The 17,893-nt window shown below is 37.0% G+C and overlaps 1 long non-coding RNA gene across 2 annotated transcripts in view; it reads left to right on the top strand.

Annotated features, from left to right (window-relative positions):
• Positions 1-17,893, top strand: part of LOC144220736 (uncharacterized) — a 40,333-nt gene that overhangs the window by 3,594 nt on the left and 18,846 nt on the right. Inside the window, exon 3 of one of the 2 annotated variants that reach the window (XR_013331841.1) lies at positions 16,017-16,165. The exons of the other annotated variant lie outside the window; for it this stretch is intronic. This is a non-coding gene — a long non-coding RNA (uncharacterized LOC144220736). Of the gene's footprint in view, positions 1-16,016; positions 16,166-17,893 lie in introns of those variants that run through there. 2 annotated transcript variants of the gene reach the window in all.

Below are 17,893 nucleotides of genomic sequence, written 5' to 3'. Positions count from 1 at the left end.
TTCCTGCTTTGTCAAAGATTAGTTGGCCATACATTTGTGGGTCCAATTCTGGGTTCTCTATTCTATTTCATTGGTCTATGTGTCTGTTTTTGAGCCAACACCATACTGTCTTGATGATTACAGCTTTATAGTAGAGGCTAAAGTCAGGGATTGTGATGCCTCCCGCTTTGGTTTTCTTCTTCAATATTACTTTGACTATTCTGAGTCTTTTGTGGTTCCATACAAATTTTAGGATTGTTTGTTCTAACTTTGAGAAGAATGCTGGTGCAATTTTGAAGGGGATCACATTGAATGTGTAGATTAGAATTCCTACTTTAGAAAGAGTCTGTGTATCTTCAGATTTTATAAATTCATTGGAGAAAATGGAGTTATTAACCTTAGATGAGGTGATTATCATCGTTGTTGGAATGAAGCTGCTGAGGAAGTTTCAGGTTCAGTATCTCCATTCATGAGAAAATTCCCAGCTTCAGAAACAGGGAGGTGAGAGGAACAGTTACTTCTTGAAATTTGGTTATAGCAACATCCACATTTTTGGCCTCTTCCCCTCCAGTGATTGGAATGTTCGGTGCATGAGTAAAGAAATTATAATTGAAGGATGTGTTGGCCTGCGGTATCACTATTTTTTTTTTTCCAAGGAAGATGGTGTAGATAGCAGGGTCAGTTATGACCCTCACTTCTGCTTTGTTGTTTGTAGGCTCTTCAGGGATATCTTTTGGAGTAATTGTTTCTGTGACTGAAGAATATCAGCGTTAAATAAAGTGTTTCTTTCAAGCCCCTTGTTAGCTTGTGGTACAATAGAAATTGAAACCTAAGTAATATATATTTTTTATCTTGACAGTGGATTAATGTGTATCATCTGTGCTTTCTGAAGTTTGATGTTTAGAATGTGTTGCTCTGAAATTGACTATTTTAATTCCAACTGAGAATTTCCTTCTACCATGGAAATGATCTCTGTGTGAGATAAAGATTTTTCATCAGTAGGAATAACTGTAATTACTTCTGTGAGCAAATTGAGTTCCCAGTAATGAAGCAGGTTTCCTGAGAACCAGATCCATCTGGGAGGGAAGTCTTTGGCATGTGAAAGCTTGAGTAAGCTGCTACAGGGACAAGGTCAGAATCCTTATTCACTGATTTGTTATCAGCACTAACATTTTTATTCACAAGATAAGGCCTTAGGTCAGAATCTTTTAGTTTGTTTCCACCTGAATGATTGGATCATTTCCTATTCTATTTACATATGTAAGGTGATTCTCTTCAGCTGTGTCTTTTACTGCAAAAGCTTTGGTTATTTCCCTTGTATAATAGAAATTTGGTTTACTATATCCATTAGGAAAAAGAAGAAAACTTGGTGGTTGTTTGCTTGGGTTCTGCATTTTGACCACCAAAAGCAGCAGTATCAAAAATTTTGCTCTTGGTGACAACAGTAGCAGATGTGCTAGGTTTGATATTAGCCATGTTGTCTGAAGAACCTGTGGAATCAGCTTGGAGGACAGTATAGACCAAGGGGAAAGGCTTTGGGACTATTTGACTATTAGTATTTTGTCTTTCTGAGACAATGCCTTTACTGAAGTAAGGTGAGTCTATAGACACAGGCTGTGATGATGCTGATGTTAATATTGTTGGGTAATAGAGGTTTGTGCCTTTTATAAGTTTGGTAGATGCAGTTTCTTTAGTAGGGGCTTTAGAGGTTAATATGAGAATTTCACATAGTCGCATATATGCATATTTTAGAGACCTTACATTCCCTGATGATGGGAGGCTATCATGACCAATGTTATTTTTGTCCTTAGTAGAAATATCAGGAGCATTTGGCTTGTTGGCAGTCATCTTTTTCAAAGGGTAAAAGAAAGTAAGAACTGTCTTGATTGCATCTTCTTTGTTTTCTTTCATATTGGAGATGTCATCACTGGAAAGTTGAGCTGAAGGAAACTTACTAAACCTTGAATCATACTGCAGCTATACCTGTTTGATCTTCAGTAAGGTCAGATATACTGGATGTGGTAATGTCTCCTCTCCTGGGTGTAGATGTCTTATAAATGATAGGTGATATGTTTCTCCTGAGAAAATTGTCGCTGTTTTTGAAAGCATGATTAGTAGTATCAGTCGTGAATGTCTTGCTATGAACTACAGGTTTTATGTCTGGAGAAAGGGAATACTCAATCATTTTATTTTCTAAATCAAAGTCTTCAGAGGGAATTATGGTGCCATCATCATCATATATGGTACCTTTCTCCATAGGTGTTTTGTCAGAAAAACTAGAAGGAAAATTTATACTTGCATCAATGAGGAAGTGAGTTACGGGTCTGTGAGCTTTGATACTGACATTGGCATTAGAATCCTTGAGAGCAATAACATCGGTGTCAGTGATGTTTTCCTGCCTAAGAATCATAGCTTGGTAGTTTTCTTTGGTTTTGAACACTGGTGATACTATTTTAGATAAACTGTCTGGAGAAGTAACTATGGTATGTCGTTCATGAGACACATGTGTCTTGGGGGCATATATGAGGGTGCTCACTTTTATCAGGGAATTATTTGCATTATCTTCTAATTCTGTGGTATGCATATCTGAGACATATTCAGAACCACTTTCTTTTTTTTTTTTTTAATATATTTTTATTTATTTCTAGGAGAGAGAGAGAGAGAGCATGAGCAGGGGAGGGTCAGAGAGAGAGGGTGTAACAGACTGAAACAGGCTCCAGGCTCTGAGCCGGCAGTCAGCACAGAGCCCGACGCGGGGCTCGAACCCACGAACCGCGAGATCATGACCCAAGCGAAAGTCGGTCGCCCAACCGGCTAAGCCACCCAGGCGCCCCTATTCAGAACCACTTTCATCAGACCTAATAGTTGTATGGTCCAAATATCCTGGAGTGATTTTACCTGCAGAAGGAATGTTATCTGCTTTCTGAAATGTCTTCTGTAAAATAAATGATTTCATATTCATCTGCCATCTCTCTCTTTTCAAGGTCTTTATGCTCATATGTATTCTCTTGTAAAGTACTTGCCATGTCTTTTTCAGAGGTATTGATAATAGGTGAAATGATAGCTTTATCAGATGGAATAATAATTGTCTCATGCGGAATGTTATGATCAGTCTTTTTGGTCCTATCTTTTCCCATACTAGTAACAGGAACAAGTTCAGAATATTTGGAAATCCCCATGGATGTTGTGAAATCAGAAGGAGGAAAATGTGACCTCCATCAAAGACTGGGTAGTCCACTTGGAGTGTTTGTGATGGACCCTCCTGTGTTAGTAAATTTATTATGAGAGGTAGGCCTCGGCTCTTCTGGAAGAGTTAATGTGGGATTGGCTAAAAAGATTCCTTTTAAATTTGGAGATGTTTGAGGTTTGAAGGAAGTAGCATCAAATTTCACAGTAACGGAATCTTCTATATTGCTGACATCATTGGAGAGAAAGCTGGGCTCAGTTCCTGATGGAAGGATTTTCCTCATAGCTGGGATGAAAACTGTTGTATTTGTAAAATTATATAATTCCAATTTAGAACCTGGATCTTCTTGATCAAAAAGAGGAGCTATTTCCCGTCTTTCATAGACACTATCTTGAGAGTCTTCTGTAAGGGAAAAGGCTTTCATCATTGCTTTTTGAGATTTGAAATACATTTTGTCAGTCTTAGGTATATAATTCTCAGCAGTATCTCTATTCAGAGAGAAAAATGAGTCAACTTCATCATCTATGTACTATCTGAGAAAGTAGTTGACCCAATTGGAGAAACAGTCCAAGCCAATGGATAGGAATGAATGTCAGCTTGAGTTATTATGACCTGTCTCCCTGAAACATCATCTCCATTAATGGCATCGGCATATTCAGTTGCTCTTTTTAATACTTCTGACCTATTTATTAAAGATTCAGATGAAGATTTATCTGTTGTTAGGCCAAAAGTTTCAGGATTTTCAGGCAAGGAATTAGGGATAAGCATGGCAGATGTTAACAGAGATGGGAATCCTCTAGATTTCACATCTTCTCTAGGTACAGTGGAAAGATCAATGAAATCAGCCATAGTGCTGGCTGCCGTATTCATAGATGATGAAAAGATTGAAGCTCTGTTGTTTGCTTTCTCAGTATTTTCACGAATGAAGGGAAGATCATCATTAGGAATGACATTGAACTCAGCCAAAGGAATAATGTTGTTCTGCAAATGAATTATATCTGCCAAGTTTGGTTTATGTTTATTTGCATCTAATTTGGCTGAAATGGTGGTTTTTGCTTCTTCTGGGACATAATTATTATAATAAGCAAATGATACACCTTTCCTGTTGAATTGTTTTTTATAACCTATAGGATAGGTGATCACAGCAAGATCAGTGGAATCAGTGAATATCTTGTTCTCTCCCATTCTTGTCATTAGTTCTGGGTCTGGAACAAACAGGTACTCCGTTCTTTTGCCTTCAGGGAGAATGATGATGGTGTCATCACCAGTTAGAGAAGTATTTTCCACAATTGTTTCACCTAGAAACTCAGGTAAAAAAATCCAACTTGAATCAGTCAGAGAATAAATCATGGATCTGGGAACCTTAGTGTTAAAATTGACAGAAGAACTTTTGAGAACAGTGGCATCATTGTCAAAATTAAGATTTTTATCTTTGGGGAAGAAGCTTTGGTATTTTTTGGTAGCTTTGATAACAGTTGGAGATCTTTGAGATGCATGTTCAGAAGCTGCAGCACTGGAATGGGGTGAATGAGAGTCAAATGCATTGGAGTCATCACTGAGTGTGATCTTTTTTGTAAGGGGACCATTTCCTTCCCTCACTATTTCAAAGACATAGTTATCTGCAACATAGTCAAGAGCACTTTCAGAAGGTATAATAGTTACAATATCCTCATCATTTGGAATATTTTCCCCTGCCAAAAAGGTGTCGTGTGCCTTTTCTGAAATGTCTTCTGTAATAAGAACTACTTCAGTGGATATATCTTTCTCTATTAAAGTCTTGTCTCCAATTTTATTATTAGTAGTATTAGTATTAAGAGAGTTTTTCATGCCTTTTTTTGAAAGAACGGTAGTGAATGAGACAATCATTTTGTCAGATGGAGTATTTCTTTCTCCAGGTGGAATATTATTATTAGTCTTTGTTGTGGTGTCTTTTTTCCTTTTGATAACTGGATCAAGTTCAGAATACTTAGATGAACTCATGAATGTTGTGAAATCTGAAGGAAGAATTGACTTCCATGGTGGTAGATCATATGTTCCAATGGGAGTATTTGTGATGATCCTTTCTCCAGTGGCAACTTCAGGAGAAGAGCTTTGATCATTAGACCTAGATGCTTCTGGAAGAGTTAATGCAGAATAAACTGTAATGATTCCTTTTAAATTGGGGTATGCTTGAGGTTTAGTAGAAGTAGCATCATAGTTAACAGTGAAAGAATTATCTTTCAATGGTCTTGATTCTTTTGGAAAAACATTGCCAGCTTTAGAAATATGTACTTTCTCTTCCACATTGTTGTCACTCTTTGACAGAGTATTAAGACCAGTTACTGAGGGAAGCGTTTTCTTCATAGCTGAATTGAGAATGGTTGCATTTGTAATGTGACTTAAATAAAATTTAGTGGCTGGATCTTCTTGATCAGAAAAACTATCTATTTTTCTTTCTTCAGAGACCATATGTTGAGAGACTTTTGTAGGAGAAAAGGCTTTCATGATTGTCCTCTGAGGTTCAGAATATATTTTATCTGTTTCAGTTTTAGAGACATCTGTAGTTTCTGTATTTACTGAGGGCAGTGAATCAATCTCATTGTTTGTGGGATTGTCTGAAAAGGTAGTAAAACCAGTGGGAAGTTTTGTTGAGGTTAAGGAGTTGAGCTTGAGATTAGTTTTATTTTTAGTGGGACTATCACCATCAGTAACGGAATTAGGGTATTTGATCGTTGTCTTAAATGTGTTTGATAATGCACTTGAAGAATTAGCCAAGGACTTATTTGTCACTGGGTCAGAGATTTCAAGATTTTCAGTTGAGGCATCAGGATTGAGTATGGCCTTTTCTAGGATTTGTAGAGCTAGGAATCCTCTGGACCCAATGTTGTCTTCTGGTGGCATAGAGTTACCTCTCTTATAATTACTCTCAGTGGAGGGAGTAGTGGTTTCATTCACAGTGTTTATTGTATTCCTAGATAAAGAAGAGATTGAAGCCCCTTTGTTTAAAATTTTAGTATCTTCGTTGATGAAAGGAAGTTCGGCCTTAGAGATGACTTTGAACTCAGCCAAAGGAATAATGCTATCCCTCGAGTGTTCCATCTCTGCCATATTAGTTTTACCTTTAACATTGTCTTCTTGGGACAATAAGACGTTTTCTGCTTTACCTTGAGCATCCGTGTTATACCTAGCAGATGAAATGACTTTCTTGAAGAAGTGATTCTTACTTTTTAATGGAGAGGTGATAACAACGGGATCCATAGGTTCATCTGGGAACATCCTTCCCCCTACCGTGGTTACTGTTTTTTCTGGGTCTGGAATAAGGGTGTATTCCATCATTTTATCTTCAGGGAAAACAATGATGGTGTCATGTCCTCTTAAAGTGTCCCTTTTAAGAGTTGTTTTACCTAGAAACTTGCGAGTACTTTCACTTGTGTGAGTTAGGGGGTGAGTCATAGAATTGGGAGCCTGATAATTTGAGTTGTCAGTGGAACTTTTCAGAACAACAGCATCAATGTCAGAACTGGTATCTTTCTCTCTAGATACCAAATTTTGTAGCATTTCTTTAGTTTTAATCTCATTTGGGGCTCCTTGAGGTGAATGCTCAGAGATATCAGCACTGGAGTAGAATTGATGAGGCTCAGCTATTTTGGAATCATAACTGAGAGTAGTTTTTTTCATAATAGGATTGTGTTTTTCTTCCTGTGGTTCTAGGACATATTCATTTGTGACATACTTAAGAGCTCTGCTGTCAGGCACAGTGCCTATCACATCCTCAATATCTGAAATATTTTCACCATCTGAGATAATGTCTGAAATGTTTTCTGTAATAGGGACTATTTCATATTCATTGATTATATCTTTCCCTAGAGAATTTCTGTGCACAAATATTTTATTAAAAATAGAATTCAACATGTCTTTTGTTGAAGTATTGATACTAGGTGAAATGGTGGCTTTGCGAGATGGAGTATTTCTTTCCTCAAATGGAATATTATTATAAATGTTCGTTGTAGTATCATTTTTCATTTTGACAATGGGATCAAGTTCGGAACTCACAGATGTTGTGAAATCAGGAGAAAGAATTGATTTCCTTAGTAGCACATAGGATCCAGTGGGAGCGTTATGAAGCCAACTTGCTGTGCTTGGGTCTTCATTAGGAGGAGCGGAGTTTTTGTACTTACGTTTTAAAGTATTTTCCAGAAACATGGCGGAATCAGCTGAAAGGATTCTTTTTAAATTAGGGGGAGCTTGAGGTCTAGCAGAAATATTAAATTTACCAAAAAAAGGATTATCTTTCAGTATTCTTGAATCTCCTAAGATGAAATTGCCAGAAATATTGAGTTTCTCCTCCTTGTTATTAGTCTTGGAGACAGCATTGGGCTCAGAGGTTGGGAGAAGTGTTTTTTCCAAAGTTGGAATGAGAACTGTTGCATTTATAATGTGATTTAAATCCAACTTAGCACCTGCATCTTCCTTAGCAAAGAGTCTAGGCATTTTTTTTATTTCAGAAGAGATGGAGCTTATTTCTGTAGGCAAAAGCACTTTCATCATTGTACCCAGAGGTTGAGCATCTGTGTTAATTTTAGAAATGTTAACAGTTTCTCTCTCCACAGCAGATGCTGAATCAGCCTCATCTGTGGAATTCCCAGTAAAAGGTACTGAATCAATAGAAGGAATATTTGAATCCAACAAGTGGGGCTGAAGGTCCGTTTGAATTTTAATGTCCTGATTTTTTGAAATACCAGTTCCTTGAATGAAGTCAAGGTATTCAGTCCCTGTCTCTGAGTCTACTGATACTGACTGTGAGGGGTCAGACAAGAAGTTATCACTCATTAGCACAAAATTGTTGGTTGAGACTTTAGGCATAAGAATGATACTTTCAGTTGTTAGTAGAAATGGAAATTCTCTAGACCTAACATTATTTTCATTAGGTTGTGTAGAATCACCCCCTTCATAACTGTCCTCAAAGGAAAGAGCAGTGGTATCAACAGCGTGAGTTGTCCTCATCGGTGAAGAAGAAATTGAAGCCCTACTTATTTTATTCCCAGAATTTTTATCAACAAAGGGAAGTTCGTTATTATCAGGTTTGACATCAAGTGTATTTGAAGGAACAGTGGCATTCTGTGAATGATGGCTCTCTGCATTGAAATCTTTATCTCGATTATATTCTGATGTGGGTGACATTGCAGGTTCCTTTTGGTAATAAAGAGGATGAGCACTGAATGTGACATATCTCCTGTAGAGCTGGTCTTTGTTTATTATTGGGGTTGTGCTAATGGTGAGATCAGTCATTTCATCTGTGAACATCCTGCTTTGTACTATAGTTTCCATTGATTCTGGATCTGTAGCACTGCTATACTCAATCCATTTGCTTTCTGGAAGAGTGATGATGTCATTTCCACTTACAGTGTCCTCTCCTAGAACTAAATCATCTGCAAACTTGGGGGAAATTTTTCTATTTCCATCCGTAGATAAGGGAGTCGTGGTTCTAGGTGACTTGCTTCTTAACTTGGCAGAATAATCTTTGTGAAAGGTGCTATCTTTGTCAGAGTCAGGGTTTCCTTTTCTGGAGATCAACATTTGATATTTTTGTTTAATTTCGGGTCCTACAGGATTTTCATTCAGGAGACTCTCAGTGACATGTGCAGTGGGGAAGGGAGCACGAGATCCATATCTATGGAGCCCTTGAACAGATGTCGGTGTTTCTCTTCTGGGGCTCTTTCCTTTTTCTCCAACATTAAAGGTATTTTTCTCCAATATGTATTTAAAGGTATTGTCATCAAGCCTAGTGGTCATTAAATTCCTACTATTTGGATTATTTTCCTCTGCCAGAAAAACTACATCTGCCTCTGCTGAAAAGTCCTTTGTAAAAGGAATGACTTCATACTGAGTTACATTATCATTTTCTATAGAATCTACATGCCTTTTTTCACTTGTAATGTTTCTTATGTCATCAGTAGAATTAATATTGTCAGGTGAAATGATTTCTTTGTCAGGTAGAACAATGGTAGCTCTAGCTATAATAGACTCATCAGTCATTTTTATGTTGCTCTCTCCTTTAACAGTTACTGGATTAAATTCAGAATTATTGATTTTAATAAAATCAGCAACAAAATCAGTTGGTTTCATGGATAGTTGTGATTTATTATAAGAGTTTGTGATAGACCTCTTTAAGTTATCATTACCAAGAGAAAATGTGCCCTTAGCCCTGGCCTTTGTTGGCTTTGTTGTGCTTATTGTGGAAGCAGGGTAAAATGTTTCTTTTAAAGTTCCAGGTGCTTTCTGTTCAGCAGAAGCAACAAGAGGTTTAGGAATTAAAGGATTAATGTTTGCTGAATTTACTTGTTTTAAGATTATTGGAATTTCGGCTTCAGAAATATAGGATTCATCCTCTACAATAGCCTTATCTTTACTGAGGAATGCACTAGCCTCGGTTCCTGAGGCAGTGTTTTCTTTTGCAGATAGACTGATAACGGCTTTATTTATATGGTGATTTATAGCGTAGTCAGAACTTTTATTTATCTGCTCTTTTTTGTGAATTGCAGGTGGAAGAACTGTATCAGGTGCAAAAGCCATGGTGCCAGTTTTATCATAAAAGCCCTCATTTTCAGTGGTGGGTTTATCAGTGGCTACATTTATAGGATTATCTGAAAAGGTAGTAGGATCTTCCAGAGGAACAGAGGAGACCATGGAGAAAGACTGAGGGTTACTTTTCACCTTGGTGATTTCCCAATTTTGGTCAGTGATAATAGAGTGTTCACCCAATGGCTTTAAGGCCACTGACTTATTTAATAAAGAACCATCTTTTTGACTAACTGCATCTGCAATTCTAGGTCTTTTCTGATTAGGAATTAATAGAGATTTTAATTTTATGGACAGGATATCATCTATCTCAGGCATGGTAGAGTCACTATTTTCATTGCTCTCTTGAGAGTCAAAGATAGGCGCATTAGGTGAAATTGTGGGAACATTTGTTGACATTCGGGTGTCTCTAACAGGATTAAGAGAAACTATTGAGGCTGTTTCTGTGATACCCTTAGTAACTTCACCAACAGAGGAGATATTCTTTGTTTGGGAAGCAATATCCTGAGCCAAGGGGTAAATGTGATCCTGTGAAGGCATCACTTCAGCCAAGTCCAATTTATTTTCATTAACTTTTGATCTTTCTGATTTGATGGTGCCTGCCAATTCTGGGGCAGCTGTGTTACCAACTTTGGATAAAATGCCTTTCCTATAGAAATGACCTTGACTTCTTATGGGGGTGGTGATCACAGCATGATCTGTGGGCACGGTGCCAAATGCACTGCTCTCTCGCATAGTAACAATTGTTTCTGTGTATGGTACAAAGAAATCCTCTATTTTTTTATTTTCTAAGTCTGAAATTTCAGGGAGAATGATGACGATATCGTCTTCACTGAGAGTTTCTTCTGCAGATGATCTTTCTTGAAACTCAGAAGGAAAAGTCTCAGTAGCATCAATTAGGGAGGGTGCCATGGTTTTCAGATGTTGAATGTTGAAGTTTTTGAAAGAAGTGGCAACAATACCAGAGTCAGAATTTTCTTCGTTGAGAATAATTGTTTGATATTTTTCTTTAGTTTCAAACTCAGGGTGGGTTAGTCTATACAGAAGACTCTTTGAGGCCCCCCCTCTAGGGGAGGTTGTATGAGATGCAAATCCATTTGGTCCATGTATAAATGGAATAGGTTTTTTAATAGAACTATTTTTTTCCTTCTCTAGTGTAAAGATATGTTTATTTGAAATATATTCAGAATCACTTTTATCAGGTTCAATGATGATCAAGTCCATAGCATCTAGATTATTTTCCTTTGCCAGGGTAGTTTTAGGCCTAAGAATAAAGGAATCATCTCTTAATGTATTTGCATATCCCAGTGATAGAGGAGTACCTGTTCCAGACATATGGTAATAATTTTTCACATTTGAGTCTTCAGAGGAGATAGGAATGGAGAAGGTCACAGGTATAATGCTTGTGTGAGAATTTGTTGTGCTACCTGTAGCGATTTGGTCTTTTTCTGTTCCTGGATCAGTTTGCTCATCAGTATAGGATGCATAATTTTTGTTGGAAGTTTCTTTTCCTAATAACACAGTGCCTTCCAGAGCAGGGTTTATATTATCTTTCAATGGAATTCTAAACTCTGGTGTTGTAAAGGTAGATCTTCTTTTAGGGGAAAAGAAATAGCCTTTTGGGACATTTTCTTTCATCATTGGATAAAGAATATCACCACCAAAGAATGTATCATGTTCAGCACTACTATTGCTGTTTCTTATAATTACTTTTCTTTGAGACTGAGGAGTAAATTTTCTAAGTAGAAGATAGGAGACTTCAGTCATATGGGTTGATGCAGGAGTCTCAAATTCAAGTTGGTCAGCTGCGGTTTTGGTAGTTCCTTTGAATCTGGTAGAATTATATACATCAGAGTTAAGAGAAAAATGTTTAGCTGTCAAGTTATTGCCTTTAGGAACATTATCACCTGCAATAGGTGTAACATAATTATTATCCCTCACATTTTCTTCTTTAAATACATCTTCTTCCTTTGCCATAATGCCTATGTCTTTTTGTGGGTATGCTTCATAGTTCACTGTTATATCTTCCTTAAAAGGGTCCTTAGATTCATATTGTGCACTGTAAAGCATGGTGTCAGAATCTCCTTGAGAAGCAGCAGTGACAGCTCTTGTCAAAGCTGCTGGGATAGACTTATTATGAAAAGTTTTTGGTACTATTGTATCCGCCAAGAATATCTTTTTTATAAGATTTGTTGCTGGAGGATGATTGAAAGGGGCAACAGGCTGCATAGAAGCAGAGGAATCAGTTACTAATAGAATGCCATCATCTCTGTATACACTGGGACCTCTTGTGGACATGGTAAAGCCATCTCCTACTCTATTAGATTCACTGTTATGAGTATTAACTTCATTCATGGCCAGAATGCCTTTGCTTATTGGCAAGGTGGCAGCTATTGAAGTCAAGTCTGTCACAGCTTCAGTAGTTTTATCCTCTTTGGAAATATCATCAACTATAGTAGGACTGCCAAGAGGGATATTTGTTATTTCAGTCCCAGACATTTTTCCTTGATTGAGAAGTTTCTTAGCATTGCTTGACATGATGGCAGCGAGGGTTTGATAACCATCTCCATAATCACCAAGGTCTGCATTGTCCATTGTGAAGAGTGATATTTTATGTTCCTTAATGTTCTGAGCAACATTTGGGTTCTCCTTGGTTATATGGAGAGGATTATCAGTGATTATAGTGTAGTAAAAGTTAGAGAATGTAGGGTGATCTCTTCTACCTTGGGGGATAGAATTGCTAGATGGAAGGAATTCAGTGCTATCTGCTGCTTCCACGTTCTGTTTCACAGCTGCACTTTCCCCCACACCATTAACTATTGCTTCGGTGGCTATAGTATTAAAATGTATTTTGTCATTTGTAGGTTTAGTGACATCATATAGAATGTCAACATTTTCTCCTGCAAGAGTGGTAAGGTCTCTGCTACTTATTGTTACTTCAGCAGTAGGCATACTACTACTTAATGTGGAAAGAGACTTTGTGCTGTCCATAGCCACAAATCCATTTCTTTCAAAGCCACTGTTTCCTGATTCAGAGTGCTTGAAATTATGTGAAGGTGGAAGGTCTTCTTTTATCTGAAAAATACCATCTTCTTCCACTGAAGATCTTATATCCACATAGGGAATTGATTCCTCTTCATTTTCACTTTTTTTGTCTATTAAACTTCCAAATCTTTGTTTTGGTGTAAGAAAACCAGCTGTTCTTGTATTCAAGGTGTTAATAGCTACAGTGGGCCTTCCTTCTGGTATGCTGGACTTATTAATCATCAATTCAGAGCTCTCAGTCACATTTGTGGTCCTCTTACCAGCACTGGCAGTGGCATTGTAGTCATCAGTGGGAGAGGTGAAAGTAGACTCCAATGGAATGTTCAAATGATCTACTAATACTTTATTAATTTTCCACTTTTGTATAATGGCATCATTAATGAGATGAGGAGTGTTAGCCACAGGATCTGATATCCAAGCACCAGCCAAAGAATCATCTTCAATTAGCGGGGAGTTTTGAGCCTGATTATTTTGGGCTTTGGACGTTAGGGTAGATGATTCAGCTACTGATGGAAGAGTATATCCTTTGTTCATAGGAAAGTCTGTTTCAGGGATGGGACCTATACCACCACTGGCGTGATTATTATTAGTTGAGAGGCTAATGGTTTCATCCACAGAGTCAGGAGATTTATCTGAAAGAGTGACACTGAGCTTTGAAGCTGAGGTCATGTCAGCTACACTGTCTTCACTCAAATAGGCAGGTCCAGCAGTTCCAGGGTGAGTGATGATAGGAGTGGCACTGCTCTGAAAATTGGCTCTTTTAAACACACTCTTTCCTTCAATATCCATTTCAGCTGTGGCATCATTTGCAGTAATTGAGGTGGGGGTTCTATGGTTACCTCTCTTGCTGATGAGGTTTGTGCTACCTATTGCAAAGGGCTTTATTTTATTTTTCAAAAAGGGATTGAACATATCGGGGATGTCAGAAAGGAGGATGATTCTGTTTCTTGCTGCTTGTGCATAATCTGCATCAGGGTTAAGAGAGTAAACTTTTCTTCTAATTTCTGTTGTGGAAGTGTCTGGATGAAGAAATATTACTTCTTCTATAACTACATCATCTTGGTCCATATTTGCAATTTCTTGGACCACAGGAATGACCTCCTCAATTTCATCATTGCTCACAGACTTAAAATTATTCCTATTTGTTTTAAAATGTACACTGGGAAAAATATTGGAATGGGGCTTAATTACTGAATCAGTGACTTTAGATCCAGTTGCTCCAGCAATATTGTTATTGTTAGGTGTTGTGATGTTTTCCACCTGTACAGTAGTATGTCTGCCTCCTATTATTGTATCGTCCTTCAAAGGCCAGCTTATTTTAAAATTAATGTTGGTGTTAGTTGGTGGCTCTGTAGAGTTAGGATTAGCATAGTGCTTTGTAGAAGTGATGCCATTTGTTTTGGAAATAATTAAATCCCCTGGTTGCATAGTATTTTTGGCTACATCCAACATTGTCTTGCTATCATAGAAATTACTGATAACATCATTGTGTTCCTTATATATTCTATAATTAAGAAGAGAATCTGTAGTATTAATGGGATTGATATTGGAAGGAGCTTCATCAGTGTCAGTGGCAGTCATGTTAGATTTGGTATCAGCCTTGTTGCGAGTACTCAGAATACGAAAAGATTCGAAGTCATTGCTGTTTTTTGCAGAGGAAATGCTAGGTGTTTGAGCATTAACTGTAGTTCTATGATGATACTTCTTGTCTCTGGCATCAATTACAATAGAATTGTCTTTCTGTAGAACATCTGGAGCACTGCTCACAGTTTTGCCATATCTTTCCAGGTAAGTATTGTCAATTATAATTACATTTTCATCTTCCATGTCAGGAACATCAAACAAAGTTGTGTAATCTTCTAGAATGTCTATGGCTGTAATGGTGGCTGTATCACGTTCTTTCGTAAGGGTGGTAGCACCAGTAAAGTATACACTTTGTGGCCCTGCTTCTTCCTCACGAGTAGTGGTATAAGTTCCAAGGAGTTTGTTTCCATCTGCTGTGACAGCAGTGCTGTCATCTGCAGAGGCACCGAACTCATTCTTAGGGTTTTGTACGTATGCAACAGGATTAGGAACAAAGAATGGTTTAGATCTTCCAGTGGGTGTAAAGAAGGGTCCAAGACTCTGAGTTGCTTTGGAGTCTTTGCCAGTCTGAAAGTGGGGAATAACAATGGAATCAGACTTATACCGGTGGGTGGTTATGGATATAGGTGCTGAGATGTTACTTTCCCCAGGAACAGCCATCCTGTTCTGTGTTATTGTGGAGTTGGGTGCAAATCTGGAATTTGTGATACTGACAGCAGAAGTATCCTGCGTAGCAGCAGATGAAGGTGCAGCATTGCTCCTTGGAGCCTCTTCCTGAGTAGAGTTGCCTCCTATACCCTCAAAGTAAGTGAAGCTAGCTGAAGTCTGGTTAGCTGAAGGGTTGCTTGGTATATCAACCCCAAACGGGAGAAAGTTATATATGCTAGCTTGAAGAGTCTCTGAGGGGTTTCTCTTTGAAAGAGATCCAGAGTGCCTTGTTACTGCATCAGTAGACTCAAAGTAGCTGTTTGGATCATCTGTAGGTGCAGAATTATTTTTTGTTCTTAGAATGGATGAGAGTTGGCTTGCTGTGTGGCCATCTGATGCAGACAAAGGTGGATTGGCAGACAAATGATTTGTGTGATTGTGTGTTTCCTGATTCCCACTATACTAAAGGGAAAGAATACAACATTTTTGTGAGGTTCTTCCTGCTGATTATATTTTACTAAAACCTGAAATCAGTAGTCACAGTGCTAAATTGATCAAATAAAGCAACATTCTGAAGGTCTCTTTCTTTGTTATCCATTAGTTGTTAGGTTAATCAAGTCAGAAATATTCAATATCATTCTAAAAAGGAACAGCTAACATATAAGGGTTAAGTAGCCTCTGCAATATATAAATAGAAATATATGTATATGTATATAAAAATATATCTATTATATATTAATATAAATCCAGGTGTCCCAAAGCAAACTTTCAGTATAGAATGTCTTAAAGTATGACAGGTATAGAGAGCCCTTTATAAAGTATATTGTATCATGCATTATAATTTCTGTTATCTTTACTTCATTATGTATGTTATTTATTTTCAGGGAAGGGAGTTTATAAATAGAAAATAGAACATTAAAAATACAATGATGTTTTGTTTAGCCAAATATTCTTTCTTGGATTAAACATAAGCTAATGATAATCAATTTGTGTTTTCCCTCCATCTAATTTTTAGTTTCATAAGGATACTGTTATCCAAAATACTGAAACTTACCGGGAAGCAAGCCACAAAATTCAAGACGGTCACAATTAAGACTAGAATCTTCATCTTGTCGTGCTATTCCCTGCAACTAAGTGCAAGATTGTCCTATGTTACATTAACTCATTGACAATTTAAATAAAAATTTAAAAAACATCAAAAATAATCTCTATTATATTCTAATATTAGCTAATTAACTAAACATTAACTAAAATAATGGCTTGCTAATAAGATAGACAGCGCCAAGTTAATTCTAGTGCATTATCAGAAATGACAATATGTGGGATAGAATACTGTTTGCTAAGGTCAATTTTAACCAATCAGTGAGAATAAGAAGAATTTTGGCTATTTTTTAAATAACTTACAGAGACTCAAGGAGTAAATATTTAACTATCAAGTACATTTTGGACAGAATTCCTCAGTGAGGACGGACTTCATCATACAAATTCATCCTTATTCTCATGATGATATCTATTTGTTGCATTTTTCAGGACTATTTAGACAAAAGCTAATTTACTAAATCTTTCTTCAGCCAGAGTTTAAAATTTATCCAAGTAGATCCCTTATCAAAAGGGTTTTAGGAAAGTATAGGTACTTGAGGAAAGAATGGCTCCAAACCTTCTGATTTATTAAAGCATTACCTTGCAAAAGAGTCTTCCCTTTCAGCCGCCTTCTAGCTTTGACTTTTGATCAAATCAGTCTGGTTCAGCAGTGCACGAAGAAGATGAAATCCATGATGAAGAAGTCTAAATCTCAGAAAGAAACGCAAGCTCCTCTTTCTTCCTCCTTCTTTATTTCAAAGAGGGAGAGTAAAAGCTTTGTATATAAGGGATTTCTTCTGAGCTAATCCCAGAACAAAAGAATAGAGAGGAAGTGTCTATTGGCTTTTGTGCCTGCATCTCTCAGGCACAAAGTGAATTTATTAGCTTATCTTCAAATTGAAAGGGGCAAGGCTCATATTTTAAATCTTAAGAAGTCTTTTAAAAATTAACTCTCTAAGGAAACAAACTTAATGACAGAGAACAAACTGTGGGTTGATGGAGGGAGGTGGGTGGGAGATGGGCGATGAGTACAAAGGAGGGCACTTGTGATGAGCACTGGGTGTGGTATGTAAGTGATGAATCACTGAATTCTACTCCTGAAATCGATATTACACTGTATACTAAAATTTAAATAAAAAAGAAATTATAGAATAAAAAATAGTAAAAGAAAAAAGAACTCTCTAGCATCTAGCACCATTTCCTCCTTTATCCTGTTTTTTTTTTTTTAAACTTTGCTCCTTCTGCTTCCACAGCAAAATTTCGATTCACTATAATCCCATTTAACATATATTGTCATCAATTAGTTTATATTAGGATTCACCCCATGAGGCTGTGGTTTTTGTAAGGACAGAACTATGTTTGGTTGAGTGTTTGAAAAATATGTTTATAAGAGAAGAAGAAATAAAAAAAAATAACATGCCCATTATAATCTTGTTTTTTCTTTTCTACATGATTTATGTAAATACCATGCTGATCTTTCAGGTATCTACTTCTTGGCTCGTAGAGCTGTTAATTCCAGTTTCTAAAGCTAATTGTCCATTTACATGGAATCCACCAAAATACATCATGCCTGTTGTGTTACTTGCTGATGTGATTCATTGGTATATCTTCTAAAACCTCCATAAAAATCTGAACTTAAGTTGTTATTGACTTTCAGTTCATGCTATGCAAGGCATGGTACAATAGTACTTTTATCAGACATAGAGACTCACTCTGAACTTAATTGGCTTGCTATTTGTTCTCATTTGAAGACATCTCAAAATTTACTTACTGGCAATTACAGTTTTCACTTTTTTAATCCTGCATTTTTCT

The sequence above is a fragment of the Crocuta crocuta genome, unplaced genomic scaffold, assembly GCF_008692635.1.
Source record: "Crocuta crocuta isolate KB4526 unplaced genomic scaffold, BGI_CrCroc_1.0 scaffold1, whole genome shotgun sequence".
In the NCBI taxonomy this organism is placed as follows: Eukaryota; Metazoa; Chordata; class Mammalia; order Carnivora; family Hyaenidae; genus Crocuta; species Crocuta crocuta.
This window is presented reverse-complemented; position numbering and strand designations above follow the sequence as displayed.